At 38.2% G+C, this 22,373-nt stretch overlaps 1 pseudogene; it reads right to left on the bottom strand.

Annotated features, from left to right (window-relative positions):
* Positions 1–19,609: 19,609 nt before the first annotated feature.
* On the bottom strand, positions 19,610–20,559 carry LOC138150481 (olfactory receptor 1J4-like; annotated as a pseudogene).
* Positions 20,560–22,373: the final 1,814 nt, after the last annotated feature.

The raw sequence follows: 22,373 nt of genomic DNA, 5'->3' as shown, positions 1-22,373 counted from the left end.
GATAAGCATAACCTAGTTCCTTTAGCAGAGGCAGCCCAACTTCCCAGCCACCCTTGGCTGGGTTCAAACAATGCAATAACGTTTTTCTCAATTCTTGAAGAAAGTTTTCGCACAAGACAGAAATTGGACTCAATCTAAAATTCAATAAAAAAGGACTGATTCAGAATCATGTCAGAAGATGGAATCAGTGTGCTTCAATTAATTTTCACAAATACCTCAAGGGCCACCACCAAGGGAGAGAGCAAATAGTTGGTACCACTGATAGACTTCACTCAGCTCCCAGGCTTACTGAGGTTTGACTCTAGAGTTTTCTTTTAGAATTTCCATATCACATTCTCCACTTTATTGTCTAAAACCAGCCTCTTTGTTATTCACTCCCTCATTCCAGGAGGCAAGAATGTTATGGAGGTTTTTTTTTTTTTTTACAGAAAGGCAAAGTGAAAAAAAAAGTTATTCTAAATATGATCATAATAACTGTAAACCATCATCTCTATCCCCTCCCTCACACCTCAACCCACATGGAATTATCAACATTCTCTTGAAGGAGGTAGTGTTTCTGGCTTGAACTCTGATAGCCAAGTAAATTCCCTTATGTGTGATGAGACACCTATGTGACTCTGTGGGTAGCATCCAAATGACACTACCCTGGTTAGGGATTTTGGCTCTTCTATAGGGATAAAGTTATTGATACTTGAAGATTTCCCCTACAGTCTACCATTGCATAGGGTCTCTAGAAGGGCCTCCCCCATTATAGGAAATGTGAATGCATACACAAGCCATAAAAATCATTTTTGCTACTGTAGCCCAGTTCTCACTGTCCTTCTGTTGCACAACATGAACCCAGACCTTCTCTAGTCTGCACCCGAGCAAAATGTAAGAGAGGCCCAACTATTAAGAGGATCATGAAATTAGAGCAGAAAGGGACGTTAGAGGTCATCCAGTTCAACTCTTTCATTTTACAAAAGAGGAAACTGAGACCCGGAGTGAGTAAGAAATTTGTTAAAGAGCACAGAGAAGGCTGATATTTGGGAGAACTGGCATGTGAACTCAAGTCTTTTACCTCCAGATGTATTGCTCTTCCCCCTACATTACATTGTGTCTTTCACAACAAGCTGTAGTATTATTTCTGGATCAAAATAGTACAACCTGAAAATCAATGTAAGCTTTTGAGAAGAGGCTTTGATTTGGTTTCAGGAGATCTGGCACTTACTATATGAAGAATGTAACAACCTTCAGGGCAAATATCTGTTTTATATTTTTGTCTTTGTATTCCTGGTACCTAATAGTGCCTTGGACATAAGGAATGCTAAAAATGTTTGTTAAATTAAACTAACCTTGGGCAAATTATGTGAACTGTTCAGCAGTTAAAGTTGTCTTACCTCTAAAGAATTCCTATCTGTTTCCCTCTCAGAAATGCCATAAAGTCCAGAAATGGTGGCTTGTGAATAATAAACCATTGTAGTGTGTTGGGTTTTTTTTTTTTGCATTCATGTGAGTGGTCTGTCTACCACTCAAGAGCTGCACAAAATCTACTCATTTTCATCCTGGTAAATTCTTTTTGATATATGATGGATTCTCTACAAAGAATTTATGCAGAAATGGGGAAAAATAAGTTTAAGTTTTCTATATTGTTACGATTTGTAGAATGAGTAGACACAAGGTATAATTCCGTGAACTGAGTAAAATTAGATCATGGCTCTATGAAGGACAAGAGAACACTCGTTGTCTCTTCCCATGCTGTTTTGTGAACTGCTGGAAGAAAAAGAAATCAGAAATAAATACCACTGAGTCACAAAAATCAGAGTATTGAATATAACAGACTTCATAGACATCAGAGCCATAAAGTCAAAAATATCTAGACAAGGTTTAGAGTGCAGACTTTATAATGTTAGAGTTAAAAGGGACCTTAGAATATAAAGTGTTAGAACAGGAAGGAGCTTTAGAACCTAGATTGGTAGCATCAGTACATAAAATGCTAAAGATGGAAAGTGCATTAAAGCTTGGACAATGCAATGTTATATTTGGAAGAACATATAACTGAAAGTGTTATGAAATAGAGCCTGTGGCATTAGAACTATAAGGGACTTTAGATAATAAAACATCAGGCCATGAACTCCATGGACTATGTTCATCCTATTACAAAATACTGACTGTATTTTTCTATCTTTATTCAACAACTTTCCTTCTTATTCAGAGATAAAAATCATCCTCCTGTGAGTTGTTATCTCTGGAGTGGTTATCACATGGAGTTTCTATTCATAAACAACAGGGAGAGAAGAGGCTTTCTCACACCTTGATTTCACTCTCCGAAGGACTGTTCCTTATAGATAGCATAGAGTCCTACATTTCTTCATAATAGATATAGAGATGGAAGAGGCCTCGGAGATCATCTTGCCCAACCCCTTCATTTCATAGTTGAAGACACTGATGCTGAGAGTGATTTGCACAAATTGGTTAAAGGCAGAGCCTTTATTTGAACTTATTTTGTGACTTTGTTTTTTCCCACTGAACTACATTGACTCTATGATAAATCAATCTTTTACTCATTTGATTTCTCTATCATTATTTCTCATCACCCTTCACTAAAATTCCACCACAATGGTTCACCATACATGGAGGTGGCCTTGGATTTTCTATGCTATCCAGTGAATCAAAAGCTCACATAGGTCCTACCAAGCTGAAAAGACTTTATCTATGGACCTGATAATGACTGCATGTCTCTTGTTTGAGTAACAGCATGACTAATACTATGGACAGCTAGGTAGCTCAGTGGATAGACCACTGGACCTGGAAGAAGGAAGAACTGAGTTCAAATATGACTTCAGAAACTTTATAGTTTGTGACCATAGTCAAGTCATCTAACCCTGTGTGTCTAAATTTCCCATCTCTAAAATGAGCTGGAGAAGTAAATGGCACACCATTTGAGTGTCTTTGTTAAGAAAACCCCAAAAATGGGTCATGAAGACTCAGACATGAATGAAAAAAGATATAATAACATAGCTAATTTTGCAAAAATCTAATCTCTATGTTGATCACAGCTAATGAGTCTTTTAGCCAGCAGTAACTGCAAAAAATAATATGATGGAAAATTAGGAGCAGTATCACTTCATAAAACATCAAGAAGCAATGAGAGGGGAGTGCGTCAGTCATTACTAAAGCATTTAAAGATGAAACTGTTAGAGCAAAGGAGAAAAGAAAAATGGGAAAGAATAATCTGTCAACATTTCTATGACAATTTTTTTCATCAATGACAGTGGAATGATTACATCTGGATTCTAGCATCTTGGTTCCAGATGTTTTCAGCAAATTAATTTGGATCACTGTTCTCTGTAAATGGTCTAGCTGAGACACACATTGGTTTGGTTTTTGTACAAGGCTGAGTTTGGGGGTAGCAGAGTAAAGTAAATAGAATGTTTTGGTCCATGAAGTTAAATTCCAAGTCTTTAATTTTTTTTCTGGATATCTTTTGTTTATACATCACTTTCATTTTTTAACATATCCCTCATCCCTCCCCCAACCCAGAAAGTTACCCTTTAAAATACAAAATAAAGTCAAAAGAAAAAAAGAGTTTGGTAAAATTAACCAAAATATCAACCAACATATATACACAGTGTTCCACAACCATAGTCCTCAGTCTCTGCAAAGAAGGTAGGAAGTCAAGTGCATTCTTGTATCTCCTTCAAGGCTGAATTTATCCCTTCTCACAGAACACTTCAAATAGCAGACAATTTTTGGCACCCCCAGCTCTGCAAAACAGCTCCAAAATATGTGATACTGAAATTTGTAAACTTTTCTCATACAGCTCTTTTAAAGTTTTTCCTATAATCTAATTTGCTCTTATCTTCAAAAGATAGTTCAAATGCATAAACTTATTTTATGTTTTGAGAGTTCTTAAGAAGAAAGATTTCAAGTCATAAGGAAATCTTGAATTCATCTCATCCAAATTCTAATTATAGAGTTTATGAATCTGAATACATGGGAGGTGAAATGATTTGCTCAAAACTCAGATTGGTGATTTTGAGGTTGGGGGTAGGGTGGGATATAGTTAAAGCAGGAAGACAGTTTGCAGAAAGTTTATGTTAAAATGATTAAAATTTAAAATTTTACTTCTAAAAAGATAAAGGTTTCGAGTGGAGGCGGCTATGGCGGCGAGAGTGGCAGTGGAGGAAGAGGAGGCAGTGGGTACGGCGGCGGAAGCGGAAGTGGTGGAAGTGGAGGCGGATACGGTGGAGAGAGTGGCAGTGGAAGCAGAGGCTCCGGGGGCGGCTCAGGAGGCGTCAAGTCCTCCCACTCTGGCTCTTCCATTTTCCAGTCCTAGAGTGGCAGCCATGATTCACATGGGTCCCAGAAGAGATACCAGACTCCGAAAGAAATTCCCTTCTCACCTCCACCTGGGCTATTTGCGGGTAGTCGCTGGAGGAGGTCGTGGCATTCCATTTGGAGGTCAGGACCAGCAGACAATACTGAGAACACCGGGGGCAATATCCTGTGGTGGCTGAATAGGTTCCACGGAGGGGTCCCCGTCTGCTTGCTCCTTTGGCTGCCCTGGACTCCCCTTGGCCTGCACCTCTGCCCAGAGTTGTGAGATGTCTTACTCCCTACCCGATGTTTGTTTCCTAATAAAGCTTCCCTATTGCAAACCATTAAAAAAAAAAAAAAGATAAAGATTTCAATTTCTGGAAAATTCACTTATATTACAGTATATCCATTATGCTGCTAGGTAAATTAAGTCTCTTCTGTTTATTTTTAAATCTTTTCATTTCTTGAATCCTTTCAAGAAATATCTTTAACCTAAAAAGTTTAAACACTTCTAGAAAAAGGGACCCAAAGAATTTGTGTTTCTTTTTGAAGTGTGAGGATGCACTGTGGAAATTCCCTCCATCACCACAAATTGCAGCCTGTACATGATTTAGTAAATAAATCCTAGGGGACTGTCTGAGACATTTAAAAGTTAAATCAGTTGCTCAAGGTTATATATCAAGTATATATTGGAGGTGGGGTTGACCCCACTGTTTCCCTTTTTTAAGTCATTTTAAAATATTTATTTTAATCTTAAATATACAATTAGAAAAGAAAAAGAAACATTAGAAACTTAAATATTAAAACATAAACACAAAATAAGAAAAGAAAAAACATTGCCATGTGCACAGCAGAATGTAAGAGAGGATTCAAAATATACAGCAACAAATTTCCATTTCAAGAAGGCCTATCTAGTAAATACTATGCATTTTCTTCTAAGTCCACCAACTCGTCATTTACTGCACCACAGCAATATTCCAACCTTATACTGTTTAGTTATTTTAAATAGTCTAGAACAATATTGATCAATATGACTGAGATATAGTGTCATTTCCCTATTTTTCTCTTTTCATTAAATCTATTTTAGCATTAACTTGGTCTGAGATCATGATTACTACCATTGCTTTTATGTCCCCTATAAGTTCTGCTCCTGATCTTTATTTTATGTTTGTGTGTATCTCTTATTTCCTATTCCTCACGCCTCCTCTGCTTTACTTCTGCCTGCTACCTTGTCCTCATATCATTTAACCTCCCCCACCATCACCAAGGATCCCTCCCTTATCCTCCCATTCCTGTTAATCTAAATATGCTTCCATTACCTGCACCCGTTATCCTATTCCCTCACTTTCCCCTCTAAAAACCCTTCCCTTATCCTCTTCCCTGTCCCTATTCCCTTAGCCTTTTATTTCTTTCTGAATTTTGAAGACTTTTATACCTTTTTAGATATTTATGTATTGTTCCCTCTTAGACCCATTCCTGATGAAAGCAGGATTCCAGAACTACCAGCCTTCCTCCACCATCTACTAGCTCCTCTGTGTCAGTTCTTCCTCTTGTACCTCAGTTTTACAAATAACCACTATTTTTTATCTATTCCTAAAAGGTTTTATTTTAAAAATCATATCATACTCAGGTCTACCCAAATCTTTCTAATGAACTACCTCATTACTAACAACTATCTTAGACATACCGTTTACATTTCCTCAAATAAAAGGTAAATGTTCTGTCATTATGGAGTCCTTTGTAATTAGTCTTTGATACATACCTCATATTCCTCTTCAATCTTCTATGTCAAATCTTCTGTTAAATTCACATTTCTTTTTTAAACAAAATTCTGAAACTCTGACAATTCATTAAATATTAATTTTTCATTATAATTATGCTTAACTTAAGACCTGGAGAAGATTGAGGGAACCTCTGCTTAGAAGGAATGCTGGACCCAGCTGTGCTGCCAAGATGCAGCCCTGGGCTAGAAGGAACCAGCATACCCCAGTGAGTGCAGAAGCTGTGGGGCATGAATGCTGCTGACTGTGGGCACTTATATGAGTGCAAAGTTCTTAGTTTCAGTTCCAGAGTAGAGGGGAGAACTGAACAAGAATCTGAGGCTAAAGGCACCATCCATGATACCTGGGACAAGAGGTATTTACAAAATATAAAATGTTGGGCATGGCATTTTCAGACATAACCCCAGTTCTTTTGCTCTGAAATATGTAGAAATCCAAGGGTTGTGGTCCTTTAGCCTTGCCGGTGCTAGTTCTTGTGTGATTCTAATTGTTGAAATTTCGTATTTAAATTGTTTTTTTTTTCTTGTTGCTCTTCATGTTTTATCCTTGAGTTGGGCTTTTTGAATTTGAATAGGAGAGGGTGGCTAGGTGGCACAATGAATAGAGAACCAGACATAGAGTCAGGAGGACCTGAGTTCAAATCCAGCCTCAGACACTTAGCAGAAAAACTAGCCATGTGACTTTGGGCAAGTCACTTAACTCCAATTGACCTCCAAAAAAAAAAAAAGAAAAAGAGAAAAGAAAAGGAATTTGAACAGGATATTCCTGTGGGTTTTTATCATAGGATCTCTTTCAGGTGGCTATTAATGGGTTTTTAAAATTTCTACTTTCCATTCTTATTCTATGCTTCAGGCCAATTTTATTTAATTATTTTTGTATTATTGTATCAAGATTCTTTTTGTGACATAGATTTTAGGTAATCCAATTACTCTTGTTTTTTTCTTTCCTGATCTGTTCTCCAGGTCAGTGGATTTTCTTATGAGATATTTCATACTCTGTTGTATTTTTGCATTTTTTATATTTTATTATTTCTTGGTTGCTTATAACTTGCCTAATTCTAATTTTCAAGGAGTCATTTTCTTCCCTAAGATTCTGGATCTCCTTTTCTAATTGGTTGGCTTTCTTTTCATAATGTTCCTGGATTTTTTTATTGTTCTCATTTAAAAAAGCTTTTCCTCAATCTCTCTCATTTGATTTTTCAAGTCTTTTTAAAGTTCTTTTATGAGTTCTTTTTAGGTAGATGACCATTTGATGTTACCCTTAGGGGTAGGAGAAGTTTTACTTTTGGGAGGGGGTTTTGTTTTTGTTTTTTGCTTCAGTTTCCTCCTTTGAAGACACCCTGGTCTTTTCTATTCCCATAGTAACTTTGTGTAATTGAATTCTTTCTTCTTTTCCTGTTCTTTTTTTTGTAGCATTTTATTTTTTGTAAATACCTCTTGTCCCAGGTATCATGGATGGTGCCTTTAGCCTCAGATTCTTGTTCAGTTCTCCCCTCTACTCTGGAACTGAAATTAAGAACTTTGCACTCATATAAGTGCCCACAGTCAGCAGCATGCATGCCCCACAGCTTCTGCACTCACCGAGGTATGCTGGTTCCTTCTAGCCCAGGGCTGCATCTTGGCAGCACAGCTGGGTCCAGCATTCCTTCTAAGCAGAGGTTCCCTCAAAATTCCCCAGGTGAGAAGCCTGATGCAGAACACTGTTCAGTGGTAGAAGTGGAGCCTAGGATACCTTCAAACCAGCAAGCCCCAGGGCTCGCACTTACTGTATCAAGGGAACTAACCTGGAGATGTTTATGCTTCACAGAGACCAAATCTCAGCCCTGGGGTTTTTCTTCAGATCTTCTGCTGTTGTTCCAGGAGGACCACCTTTCTGCTCGAACTCTTGTTTATTTTTACCACTTTATGTTCTTCCTGATGTGCTTTTTTATTGTGTTACTGGGGGAAATCTGAAAAATTTATCATTTCCTGACCTACTGTGCCATCTTCCCAGAATCCTCTAACCCACTGTTTCTAGACTTTAAGCCCTGCACTCTATCAACTACACTACACTGCTTCTGTGGTGATGTATATGAATTTCACAAATTAATCTTAAATGAAGTTATTCAGAAAAGCTGCATGTACTTTGGGTTTTTCATGGTTGTGATTGAAATGGCACAACAAATTGAAATGAAATTAGAGGAAAGAATAATAACCTGAATCAAAGTGTATTTCTTTTAAATGGATGCCTTAATTTAAGGCACTATTCTTCCTATTTCTTAGCCATTTTTTATGAAATACTCTGCTTTGGGAAATTGCACTGACACGCATCCCATTCAATGTGGAGACTGAGCTGGTCTAAACATGGCAGCCCAAACGTCATCCTGGCCACCTTCACCTCAGTGGCTACTAGAATAATTTTCTCTCTACTGCTGTTTGCTGCATGATGCAAATGATTTTGTACTCTATCAGCCTTTTCATCCAAAGACATGCATTACACATAATCTGTACATATCTTTCTGCAGAGATGCAATTCTCTCACCATATTCTAGGTAATATATTCAACTTAATCAGAACCATCTTTCTATTCTACTTCTCCTTGGGAATTTTCCATTGTGAGAGTTCATGTGGCAAGGGAGTTCCTGGTCCCCAAGTTCCCTCTCTTTACCTTTGATGAACTCAGCTTTCTAGCAAAGCATTCCGGGCTTGTTTTTTTCTGTCCCTGTTTTGTCTCGTGCATAGATTCTGCCTATAGTACTAAACCACAGGGGTCATAAAGTTGCTTGCATTAGGCAGTCATTATATTTAGATTCCAAACACATATTTAATATCATTGGTTATATTGTTTCATCACTGCTGCTGCATAAAAGATTTATGCGAAGCCATCTTTGAAAGGCTTTCTGATAAGCAACTCAGTCTTTGTTGGAACATTTACCCCTTTGCCACAAAGGGACAATTTCACAAGGCCCCAGACACTTGAGAAGGCAACATCTAGACCCAGATACCCTGTCCCAATTATTTCCTAATTCCCCTAGGAAAGTGTCCCCACATAATCCTAAAACAAGTAAGTGTTTTCCTTAGAAAAGTCACAGTGAAAAAGCCTAATAAAACTTACTGAATCTAGTAACAGTCTTCTTCTTCTTCCTATATAGGCTTGGTAATATAAATCAGGGAAATGCAGCCTCTCAGAATGACTTCACTGCTCCCCATCACCTTTAATGCTAAACTGGCCTAATAGCCTCAACTGCACCACAGTCTCTGTCCAGCCCTGACAGCAGTCTTTCCATTGGGTGGGAGATTGAGTTACATTTTACAGGATCACATAGATTCCTTTGTAGCTGAATCTGCAGGACACTTTATCACACTTAAATATTTTCTTGGATATACTATGTCCTAGCTCCCAGGCTTTGCAAGATCTTACTCTGGACCACACTATACCCAGAGAAAAGACGAAATGGAGCATAGAATCCTGTATCACTGTCCTCAGAAATATAGCAGGCAGGACTATACTAAAAACATCAGAAAAAAATAGGAAAGTAAAATCACAGACCATCACTATCAAGCAACCACAGAATTCTTGGAGCCTTACCTAAAGTTCACTCCCCTTCTCTCATAAGTTCTACTGCAATTCCTGATGTGATTGGCCAATCTGGCCAAGGTTCAGATGCATCATAGGTAGTGCACTCTTCCTCCTGCCAGACTGGATGTGGGTGCTCTACTCATCACTTCTGTTATTCTGATGAATCATCAATAACTCACGCTCCAAATGACCCTGATGTGAATCTCTGGGCCAAAGCATAGCTGGACTTTTTTACTTCTTTGCTTTGTAATAGCACTAATATGCATAAAATGACCCAACACATTAGTGTTGTTATTCACACATAAGATTCTCTTATTGTCAAAATAGGGATCAATAACACATGTAGAGACTATTCATTGAAAGGTCTCCCTTCAAACACAAACCTATGACTTGTGTACACATACACATAGCTCTCTCTCTGTATATACATGCATATATATGTGTATACACATGCATATTTATATGTTTTAATACATAAAATGTATATCTATACATACATACACATGTTATGCATGTGTGTGTATGAAATGAGTATTAGAAAGGGACTCAAAAGTGATTCTATCTAACCCCAAACTGAAATATGAAACGTCTCAATATAACTTTCATTCATTTTTCATTTAATATCTCCAGGGACTAGCAACTTACTACTTATGCAACCAACCTCTTTAATTTGGGGTCCTGTAATTGTAATAAAATTCTTTAAGATTACAGCCTTGAGCATATTTTAAGGAAACAATTATTCTCCACCCACATCTTCTCTTGTCATGTATAAATTTCCTTAATATCGTGAACTACTTGAACAACAAGCTTATGCAGATAAGGGGATGTGACAGATTCAATGAATCACAGAATTTAAGAATATAAAGGAATCTCACAGGTCTTCTGGTTGAACTCATACTGAAAAAGCAGGTCCTCTCCAACCTGCCAAAAAAGTGACTTATGAACTTTTACCTGAAATTCTCTGGGGCAGAAGAATCCATTCTATTCAGAGGCGTCCCATTCCACTTTAGGACAGTTCTAATTGTTAATTTTATTTATTTATTTATTTATTTATTGCTTTTTGGAGAGGGAAAGATGGGACAATTGGGGTTAAGTGACTTGCCCAGTGTCACATGGCTAGTTTTTATGTTAAGTATCTGAGGCAGGATTTGAACTTAGGTCCTCCTGGCTCCAGGGCCAGTGCTCTAGTCATTGCACCACCTAGCCGCCCTGACAGTTCTAATTGTTAAGAAACTTTTCATTACTTTGAACCCATCTGCCATGTCACTACACCTGTGACCCATTACTCTGAATTCTGCCCTTTGAATTCAAACAAAATAAACCATTGGTCTGAAGGGGTTCCAAAAACAAGTGGATGAATTAAGAAAGGTATTTTGCGGGCGGATGTATTACAGATGAGAACTGAAAGGAGTGAGGGAACCAAGAAGCAGAAATGAGGAAGGAGAGAATTGCAGGCATTAGGGAAAGCACAGGTAAAGGCTCAGCAATGAGCGGCTGGGTTTCACATGTGTGTAGAGAACAGCCAAATAAGCCAATTTGGTAGAAGAATGGAGTGTCTGAGGGGAGCTCATATTTAATTGTCTGGACAGAGAGACTGGTGTAAAACCATGGGTACCTTTCTTGCTAAACATAAACCATTTTGTTTTGTTTATTTTAGGGGCAATTAGGAGCCTTTTACATTTCTTGAGCAGTTTGAGATACATGGTCAGACCTCCAGTGGCTTCCTGTTATCTCCAGCATCAAATACAAAGTACTCTGTTTGACAATCAAAGACTTTTATGACCTAGCCCCTTTCTACATCTCCAATATTCTTACATGTTACCCATGTTCTTCAATCCCAGTGAAGCTGATCTCCTGCCTGTTCTACAGACAAGACACTGCATCTCTCAGCTCTGGGACTTTTCTTTGGCTGTCCCTCACATTTGGAATGCACTCCCTCATCTCTGCCTGCTCATTTCTCTGGTTTCCATTAAGTCCCAACTAAAATCCCATCTTTCATAGGAAGTGTTTCCCAACTCCTCTTAATTCTAGTGCTTTCCTTCTGTTAAATTATTTTCTATTTATCCTCTATATTTGGTTGTATATGTTTGCATGCTGTCTTCCCCATTAGACTGCCAGCTCCTTGAGAGCAGGAATTATATTTTGCCTCTTTTTGTAACCCCAGCACTTAGCAGCACAAAGTAGGCACTTAATGAATGTTTTTTGATTGATTCAAAAATCTTCGTTTCTAATATCACATATTCCATGTTCTAACAGTTCATATTCCATGGTCCAACATGGTGATTCAAATAAACTGGGAATCTGCATTGGAAAGTTTTAGGCAGTAAAATCACTCAGTGGATAGAGCACTGGATCTGGACTCAGAAGACAAGAGTTTAAATTCAGACACTTGCTAGCTGCGTGACCTTGTACAAGCCACTTTATATTCATTTCTCAGTCTCAATTTCCTCATCTGGAAAATAAGGTCATTATCACCTACCTCACAGCATGGTTGTAAGGCTTATATGAGACAAAACTTGAAAGCACCATGCAAACATAAGAGGGTAAGAATATGCTCCTTATTATTAGGCATTATTCTTTATTAAATCTGAGGAAGCAGAGCAGTATTATGAATCTGCCTATCTGTCTCTCACTGTCTCACTGTCTTTCTCTCTCTTTGGGTCTCTTTCTGTCTCTGTCTCTCTCACACACAAAAACACATAAAACACAGAAACATACAAACATATTACTTGAGTAAGGATGTCCAAATCATTCTGACCTGTGCCTGCATGAGATAAATTCAGATGCTCTCAGCTCCAGAGCATAGAGCTTCTCACCAGGATACATGGAAATCTAGAAAGAACGGGGTAACCCAAATCTTCAGAAATCTGGGCTGCTCACAGGGGATGGATGAAGCACGATGTGTGTTAGGAAGAGCTCAGTCATTCCTCTCAGCTAACAAAGAAGCTTTAGGTTCTTACTTTATGAGTCAAAGAAGGAACCAGGAAGTGGGAGACAATGTTCCCAAGATTCTGGTTAGAAATAAACATTGAGTAATTGCCTGATTCCCCCATAGGCTCCTTGTGAAATGGATACACCGGGGTTGGTGGAAGGGGAATATTTGTTCCAGAGACTGGAGAAGGCAGGGCTCAGGGCCATTGGGAAAAATACCTTTGGGGTGTCCATCCTCACTCCTCTGGGGCTGTGTGAAGAAATGATTAGCTTCTTATTTTCCAGCTCAAAGCTGCTCCTTCTGCAAGCCCCATTGACCAGACGTGTCACAGACTCTGGGACATCCATAATCAAGCAGAACTTAGATTATTAATTTTTAGACAAGAATCCTCCTCACCTTCATTTTAGTTTTCATATGGTTGGGATTTAAAACTAAGGAATGAAAGAAATACATGAAGTGTACTCTGTGAGAGTAAGAATTGTTTCATTTATATTTATATCCCCAGTGCCTAGAACGATGCCTGGGCACAGGATGGGCAGCTGATAAATGCTTGATCACTGAATGACAAACTCAATTTTTTTAAAAGCTGACAATGCTTTATCACTTTAGAGTTTATAGACTCTCTTTATCAAAACGTCTCTTTGTGTTAGGTAGTGTTAACCTGAAACTTTGGTTAAAGGAAACAGTCTAGGTGATGTACAGTTATACCACTCATTCCCTTAAAGCTAGCAGATACATGTACCCAGAGCCAGAACCTAAGTTCCGACTGCCTGAACAAAAGAAAGAAAAAGCTTACGTGCATTTTAGAACCATCCCAATTCGGGGTGGCTGTGTCACTCAAATTTATGATTTACATATGTTTACTATCCATACCACGGGGAAAAGTTTCTTAGATGTAAAGACAGATCGACAAGACAATAGACAAAGTAGGGCCAGTTGATATTTATGATCTCAGAATGTCTGTGTTTTCTTCCTGTATGGAGTATGCCCCCAAGATAAGAGAGATCCCACTATTCAGTCTTATCTGGTCTCTGGAGTTACTGACACAGGAAAGGAAATTTTTAAAGTAAAGCAAAGCAGTGTGAGTGATTTGTTCAAGCCCTGGCCATTGTTGAGGTTATTAAATTGATATTAAGTGATTATCAGTAGCAAATTTCCACATCTTTTAGAGATGGAGTACACTTGCAGCACAGAATATAGAGAAGTATTCTGTTTACTCTATCATTACCAACAGCAGGTCAGAAAGTGGAAGTCACCTGCTCAGGGTCACATTGTCCATTCATTCAATGAACACATATATTCAGCAGTTATTATGTGCAAAGCTCTAGCCTATGCTTTGAGGATATTCAAATGCATCACTGATCCCCTTGTTCTTTCTGGATATTTCCCTTTGATGATCCAGAGAGCAACTCTTCAATACCTAGCCATCCTTTGAGATTCTTTTCCACATATGCCCATAAGTTGTCTCTAGATTCCAGTCAACATGTTAAGTTCCATCCTTCTTTTCTTCTGACATGACCCTGGAACACTCGATCTGTCCATTTGTCACTCTCACCTTCCTACTCCATGGCCAATTCTTTCTCTCTGTCTCTCTCTGTCTCTGTCTCTGTCTCTCTGCTCACACTTTTCCCTGCTAATATTTGCTGCAGTTCTTAAAAGTTTTATATTTGTCAGATATTGCAGCATTCTCACATCTACCATGAACATTTCAAGTGACTTCTGGGTAAAGCTAATTTTTTTAATTTTTGAGGCACTTTAGTGTTCCATGATTCAAAATCATGCAATACTTGGTGGATAAAAGGCAACATTTTTTTAAAAAATCTTACAATTCTAGACTACTGAATTTTTGATGGAACCTTAAAGGTTGTCTCTTCCACTGCCTACCCAAACAGTTTCTGACCTTGGAGAGATCACAGCCTAATATATGGATGGTGTTGTTAATAATTACAGTATGAAACAGAACATGGCAAGTCCATAAACAATAAAGAAAGATCTAAGACTGATCATATGTAAATCGCTTGCAGGAACTGTACTATAGAGAAGAATGCACTGGACTATAAGGTATAAAATGTGTCTGCATGTGAATCATGCTTGTAGAGTTTACAACAATGGAGCCCAAGTATTCAGACTACAAGGCTAGTGTTTATGTGAGTGTTCTAATAAAAATATCCTATAGAATCATAGACTTACTGAGACTCTAAATTCATATGAAGTCTCATGTAGCAGAAAGTGCATTGGACATGGAGTCAGCACAACTGGGTTGGGATCTCAGCTTTTGCCACTTACCACTTGGATATTCATGAAAAATTCCTTGGATCCCTTGCTTGCATTCTCTTTTACTCATCTATGGAATAAGGCAGTAAGACAAAAATGATTTCTTTTTTTTAATCAAATGTTTTATTAACTTCTGGTTTACTTCATTCATTTCTGCAAGATTTTGAGTTACAAATTTTCTCTCCTTTTTCCCCTTACCCACCACCCCAAAATAGCCATCAGACTGGATATCCCCTCCTCCAATCTGCTCTCTCCCATATCTTCTCCCATACCCCATCCGACTTTCCAGTGGGCCACAGGGGATCTCTATGCCCCACTGCCTGTATATCTTATTTCCCAGTTACATGTAAAATAATATTAATAATATATATTAAATATTTGATTTTAAAACTTTGAATTCCAGATTCATTCCCTTCCTCCCTTGTCACCTACCCTTACTGGGAAGATAAGCAATTCAGTTTAGTTTGTACATGTGTACCTATGTAAAACATTTCCATAGTGGATATATTGTAAAAGACTGACTATATTTCCCTCCCTCCTATCCCACCTCCCACTTATTCTATTCTCTACTTTGATCCTGTCCCTTTTCAAAAGTGAGTGCTTCCAACTTCCCTCCCCCCTAGCCTGCCCTCCCTTCCATCATTCCCCCTCTCATCCCCTTCCCCCCTACTCTCCTGTAGGGTGAGATACCCTGTTTAGTGTATATGTCATTCCCTCCCTAAGCCAAATTCAATGAGAATAAGGTTGACCCTTTTGCCTTGCTGTTCTTCCCCTCCATTGTAACCATTTTCCCTTGCCTCTTCAATATGAGATAGTTTACCCCATTCTGTCTCTCCCCATCTCCTCTCATTATATGCCTCTCTCACCTCTTAATTTCACCTTTTAAGTTTCATCCCTTCCTATTAAATTTGTCCTGTGCTCTCTATCTATGTATACCTGTACACATACATACACACATTCCCATATGTATTCATATGCCCATATATACTCCTATATAGACTTATGTATGTATGTGTATATATACATATATATTATACGTATATATGTATATATATATACATATGTATTATATATATACACACATTTCTATTCCCTTCAACTATTCTCCTACTTAGAAAAGTATCATCAGTTACAATTATCATTTTTTCATGAAGGAATGTAAATAGTTAATCTTTGATAAGTTCCTTATGATTTGTTTTCCCTGTTTATCTTCTCATGCTCCTCTTGCTTCTTGTATCTTTATGTAAAATTTTCTATTCAACTCTGGATTTTCATCAAGAATACCTGAAAGTCCTCTATTCCACTGAATGAGAATATTTTTTCCTGAAACATGATACTCAGTTTAGCTGGGTAGGTGATTGTTGGTTTCAATCCCAGCTCCTTTGACCTCTGGAATATCATATTCCAAGCCCTTCGATCCCTCAGTGTAGAAGCTGCCAGATCCTGTATTATTCTGACTGTGTTTCCAAAATATTCAAATTGTGTCTTCCTAGATGCTTGTAATATTTTCTCCTTGATCTGGGAATTTCAGAACATGGCTATAATGTTCCTAGGAGTTTTCTTTTGGGGATCTTTTTCAGGAGGTGATCAGTGTATTCTTCCTACCTCTATTTTGCCCTCTGGTTCTAAAATATCTGGGCAATTTTCATTGAGAATTTCTTGAAGGATTATTTCTAGGTTCTTTTTTTTGATTATGGCTTTCAGGTAGTCCAATAATTTTTTAATTCTCTCCCCTGGATCTATTTTCCAGGTCAGTGGTTTTCCCAATGAGATATTTCACATTGCCTTCTATTTTTTCATTTGTTTGGATCTGTTTAATAGTATCTTGACTTCTTACAAAGTCACTAGCTTCCTTTTGCTCCAATCTAATTCTGAAGGAATGATTCTCATCAGTGAATTTTGTGATTCTTTTTACATCTGAAAAATTCTGCTTTTTAAGGCATTCTTCTCCTCATTGTCTTTTTGAGTCCCTTTTGCCATTTGAGTTAGTCTATTTTTTAACGTGTTATTTTCCTCAGTCAGGCTGTTAACTCTCATTTCATAATTTTCTTGCATTGTTCTCATTTCTCTTTCCAATTTTTCCTCCACTTCTCTAATTTGGTTTTCAAAATCCTTCTTAAGGTCCTCTATGGCTTGTAACCAGCTCATATTTTTCTTGGAAGCTTTTGGTGCAGGAGTTCTGACTTTGCTGTCTTCCTCCTGTTCCATGCTTTCATCCTTTTTGTCCCCACAATAGAAGTGTAAAGTTGGATTGCTCTGTTTACTTTGCTTCCTTTGCCTGCTCATGTTTCCACTAAATTTCATGACTTTTTGGCTTTTTGCCACAGTAGGATTCTGCTACCAGACAGGGGAGCTTTGTCCCAATCATGGGGGTTTTCTCAGCTGCCAAAGGTATTATTTGGGTGCCCTCTCTAAAGCCTCCACTCATTCTGCCAAGCTGGTCACACACCCCAGGACCTCTACCTTAGACCCTAATCCAGATCCAAGCAGGTTAAAGCAAGAGAGATTACCCCTCAGACTTGTCACTTGGTCCCCCTACAATCTACCAGTCAGAAGCTGAAGCAGCCACGTGGCTGTGGCTGCATGGCCTTGGCGCCTCGTAAGCTTCTCACCCCAGGGGCAAAGACCAATTGACTTCTGAACTCCTGGATCCCAAAGTCCACACTGCACTGAACCTCTCATTTTGTCCTCAGCATCTATGTGATGATAATTCTGGAAACCACCACAGCTGCTGGTAATCTGAAGTCCCTCCAGCCAGTGGCTGGTCAAGCCCGCCCTGAGGCTAAAACCTCCAGCTTGTGTGGAGCTGGGCTCTGCTCCCAGAGTTTCTTCAGAATCACCTTTTATATAAATTGGGGTAGGTGGAAGCTGGAACCCCAAGGAAGTCCTGTTTCTACTCCACCATCTTGACTCTGCTCCCCCAAAATGATTTCTTAGATACCTTCTTGCACTTATATTTTATGATTTTATGAAAACATATACCACATAAAATATACTTACACCTATCATAAAATGTGATACTTACTGTTAAAACCCTGGTTTAATATCATTTTCATTTTTTCTCCATTTCACTACAGTGTTCCTAAATCATTTTATTTTAAAAATTATTTTGGTTGTTTTGTTAAATCCTTCCAAAGTTTATGTAAGAAAATCTTAACAATTTCTCTTAAATTTTGAGGTCTAAATTCTTTCCCTTCCATTGCCCCTCTCCCACTTTGAGAAGGGAAGCAATTTGATATAGATTAAACACATGAAATCATACAATATATATTTCCATATTTGTCATGTTGTAAATGAAAAGAAAAAAAAAAAACAAAGTAAATGAAAGAAAAAATATGCTTCAATCTGCGTTCAGAGTTCATCAGTTTTCTCTCTGGAGATAGACAGCATTTTTCATCATGGGTTCTTTGCAATTGTCTTGGATTGTTTTGTTAATTAGAGTAACTATAATTCTATCATAGTTGATCATCACTTATAATATTGCTATTACTATGTACAATGTTTTCTTGGTTCTGCTCACTTTACTTTACATGAGTTCATGTGAATCTTCCTAAGTTTTTTCTGAAACCATGCTGCTAATCATTTCTAATAGCACAACAGTATTCCATTGCAATCATATATCACAACTTTTCAGTCAATGCTCAGTTGTTGGACATCCCTTTGATTTCTTGTTCTTTGCCATGACACACACACACACACAAATGCTATTACCATTTTTGTACAAGTGGGTACTTGCCCCTTTTATTTGGTCTCTTTGGGATACAGACCTAATAGTGATATTGCTGGGTCAAAGTGTTAGGAGTAGAGGTAGGGACAGAGATTGGGAGTTAGGGTTAGTTCTTGGAATGTCATTCTAAATTTTTTTAATGCTTTATTAACTTCTGATTTACATCATTCGTTTATGCTAGATTTTGAGTTACAAATTTTCTCCCCATTTTTCCCCTACCTACTGCCCCAAAATAGCAGTCCCACAGGATATCCCCTCCTCCAATCTGCTCTCTCTGATATTTTCTCCCATACCCCTTTCTACTTTTCCAGTGGATCTCTATGCCTAAGTACCTGTATATCTTATTTCTCAATTACATATAAGATGGTATTAATAATAGTATACACACACACACACATACACAGACATATATATATATATATATATATATATATATATATATATATATATACACACATACACATATATTTGACCAGATGAGACTCTGGGCAGCCATTGAGCCCCCTGGCTTTGAAAATCCAGATGTTTCTGCTTCCTTCTCTGGTAACTGATTAGGTATGGATGTAATGGTCAGACAGTTGGAAGCCTGTCTGCTGATCTGTTTCTCTGTCTGTTTGTAACTTGTTTGTATTCTCTGAAGTTTGGGGTGCTGAACTTTTTCCCCTTAACTAGGTAAATAATAATCTCGATAAAATTATGTAAGCCATTTAACAATTAACTTTCCTCCTCTCTAAAGAATTCATATCTGTTTCCCTCATGGAAATACTATAAAATCTAGAAATGGTGGCTGGTGAACAACAAACTATTTTAGCTTCCTTTCCATTCATGTGAGTTGTCTGTCTACCACTCAAGAGCTCCACAAATTCTGTCTCTTTTAATCCTAAGAAATTCTTGTTGATATCTGATGGGTCCTCTATGGAGATTTTATGAAGAAATGTAGGAAAATAAGTTTAAGTTATCTTTAATTTTATGAATTGTAGAATGAGTAGACACAAAGTATAATTCCATGAACTGAAAAAAATTATTTCATGGCTATGTCTATGAAGGACAAGAGAACACTCCCCTACTAATGAGTTTCTTCAGGGCCCCATTAATATCTCTGTTTCTCAAACTGTAAATGAAGGGGTTCAGCATGGGAGTCACCATTGTGTACATTATAGCAAAAATTATGTCTTTGATATTAGAGTTACTAGAGGAAGGGAAAAGTACTGGCCAATGATAGTCCCATAATATAATGATACCACAGAGAGGTGGGAGCCACAGGTTGATAAAGCTTTGCAGATCCCCTTGGTAGAAGGGATGTTCAGAATAGTGACAAGAATACGGATGTAAGAGACAAGGACACATATTAATGGCAGTATAATTACTGCTACCCCTACAGTGAATATCAGTAGTTCATTGATGGAGATATCTGAGCAGGATAGTTTGAGCAAAGTAGCCAAATCACAGAAATAGTGGGGTATGCTATTGTCTGTGCAGAAGGACAGTCGGAACAAGAGAAGGGTGTGGGTTAAAGAGTTGGCACAGGAGAGGATCAAGGACCCAACCACCAGCAGGAAACACAGGTCCTGGCTCATGACAGTGGTATAGTGGAGAGGGTGGCAGATGGCAACATAGAGATCATAGGCCATTGCAGTAAGCAGGAAGCTTTCCAGATCAGTAAAGAATATGAAGAAATACATCTCTGAGATGCAGCCATTGTAGGAAATGGAAATGGTCTGGTTTCCTATCTACATGTTCACTAGCATCTTCGGGGTAGTGATTGATGAGATACAGACATCAATGAAAGCCAAGTGACTGAGGAAGAAATACATGGGGGTACAAAGGTGAGAGTCTAATCTGATCAGCAAGATGATAAGCAGGTTCCCAAACAGTGTGGTGAGATACATACTCAAGAATAAGATGTAGAACAAAACCTGTTGTTGTGGTCTGATGGGAAGTCCAAGGAGGAGGAATTCAGAGACACTTGTCTTGTTGTCTCTTCCCATGATGTTTACAAACTGTTGGAAGAAAAGGGAATCAGAAATAAATACCACTGAGTCACAAAAATCAGAGTATTGAATATGCTAGGCTTCATAGACATAAGAGTATTAAAAGTTTAGAGAAGATGTAGAACACAGACTTTAAAATATTAGGGCTAAAAGAGACCTCAGAATATTGAGTGTTTGAACAAGACTTTGAGCATTCTTTAGAACTAAGAATGGTAGTACCAGTATGTAAAATGCTAAACATGGACAGTACATTAGAGCTTAGCCAGAAAAACATTATATTTGGATGAACACATAACCTACAATACTACAAAATAAAACATGTGGCATTAGAACTAGATCATAGAATTTAGAAAGACATGGACTCCATGGACTTTGTTCATCCTACTATAGAATACTGTCTTTCTAATCTCCCAGTGCAGTCTTTATTCAACAAGTTTCCCTCTTATTCAGAAATGAAAATCATTCTGCTGTGACTGTCTCTGAGTAGTTATCACATGGTGTCTCCATTCATAGACAACAGGGAGAGAAGAGGCTTCTTCCTACACCTGAATCCCCTCTCCAAAGGACTGTTCCTTACAGACAGCAGAGAGCCCTACATTTCCTCATAATACATAAAGAGATAGAAGAGGCCTCGGAGATCATCTTGTGCAACCCCTTCATTTCATGGTTTAAAAAACTGATGCAAAGACAGTGACTTGCCCAAGTTGGTAAGTAGAGGTGCCTGCGTTTGAGCCGAGGCACCACATTGCCTCTGTGATAAATCAGTCATGTTTATTTTGCTTTGTGTTTCCTTGCCCATCTAAAGTTCCCTCGGTGGCTCAATGTTCTGTGGACGTGGTCCTGGGTTTTCTATGCTATCCAGTGTATCAGAAGCTCTCGTAGGCCCGACCAAGCTGGAAAGACTTCATATATGGCCCCTGTGATTACTAAATGTCTCTGTTTGAGAAGCAGCATAGTCAATTTTATGGATTTAAACAACTTTTTAAAAAATTTAACAACTAAATAACATTAGATAGTTATACTGTCCTCAGATTGAAAAACAAAAAGCCACGAGATGCTTCAGAGCAAAAATGAGGTGTCCACTTGACCTGACTTCAAAAGTGTTGATTCACAGTAGGGAATGTTTTTTTAGTGGGGGGAGGGTGTTGAAACAAAGGATAGGTAGGAGGCTCAGTGTATAGAATTCTGGGTCTGGAGTCAGGAAGACCTGAGTTCAAACATAGCCTCATACATTTGCTACCTGTGTGACCCTGGTCAAGTCATTTAACCTCCATTTGTCTTAATCCACCAGAAAAAGAAATTACAAAGCATTCCAAAATCTTTTCCATGCATAGTAATGACATGCTATGATCCATGGGTCTCACTCATGATGATTTGGACATGATTGAAGAACAAAAAAGATAATTGCTATGTGACTGTGAATGAGTCACTCAGTATCCTAATGCCCCCAAGCAATATTCTAAAACCAAAAGTTGATAAGTGTATATCAGTCTACATAGGCTGATGGAGTTTTTTCCCTGGGAATTCTCTATTCTAATGAAATCACAACTCACAAAGAGTCCAGTAAATTCTCTCTACATTAGAAAATCTGTCCAATGTCTCATCATGGCATGGAAATGACCTTGGGCTGTCAAAGTCAATGCCAGTAAAACACAAGGTAGACTTTGCTGCTTCATTCTCTGGCTTACTGGACTCAGAGAGAAAAATGTTTCTGAGGAGGCATCAAGCTAAGTGAAGAAAGGATCATGACTGAAGGCTGCTCTTGAGGTAATGAATTCTTGCCTCAGTAACTCATGAAGGCCCTCTATGGA

The sequence above is a fragment of the Petaurus breviceps genome, unplaced genomic scaffold, assembly GCF_028583685.1.
Source record: "Petaurus breviceps papuanus isolate PSGF00001 unplaced genomic scaffold, PetGlider_PUasm1.0 90879, whole genome shotgun sequence".
Lineage (NCBI taxonomy): Eukaryota > Metazoa > Chordata > Mammalia > Diprotodontia > Petauridae > Petaurus > Petaurus breviceps.
The sequence above is the reverse complement of the archived record's forward strand: the minus strand, read 5'-3'. Positions and strand labels throughout refer to the sequence as shown.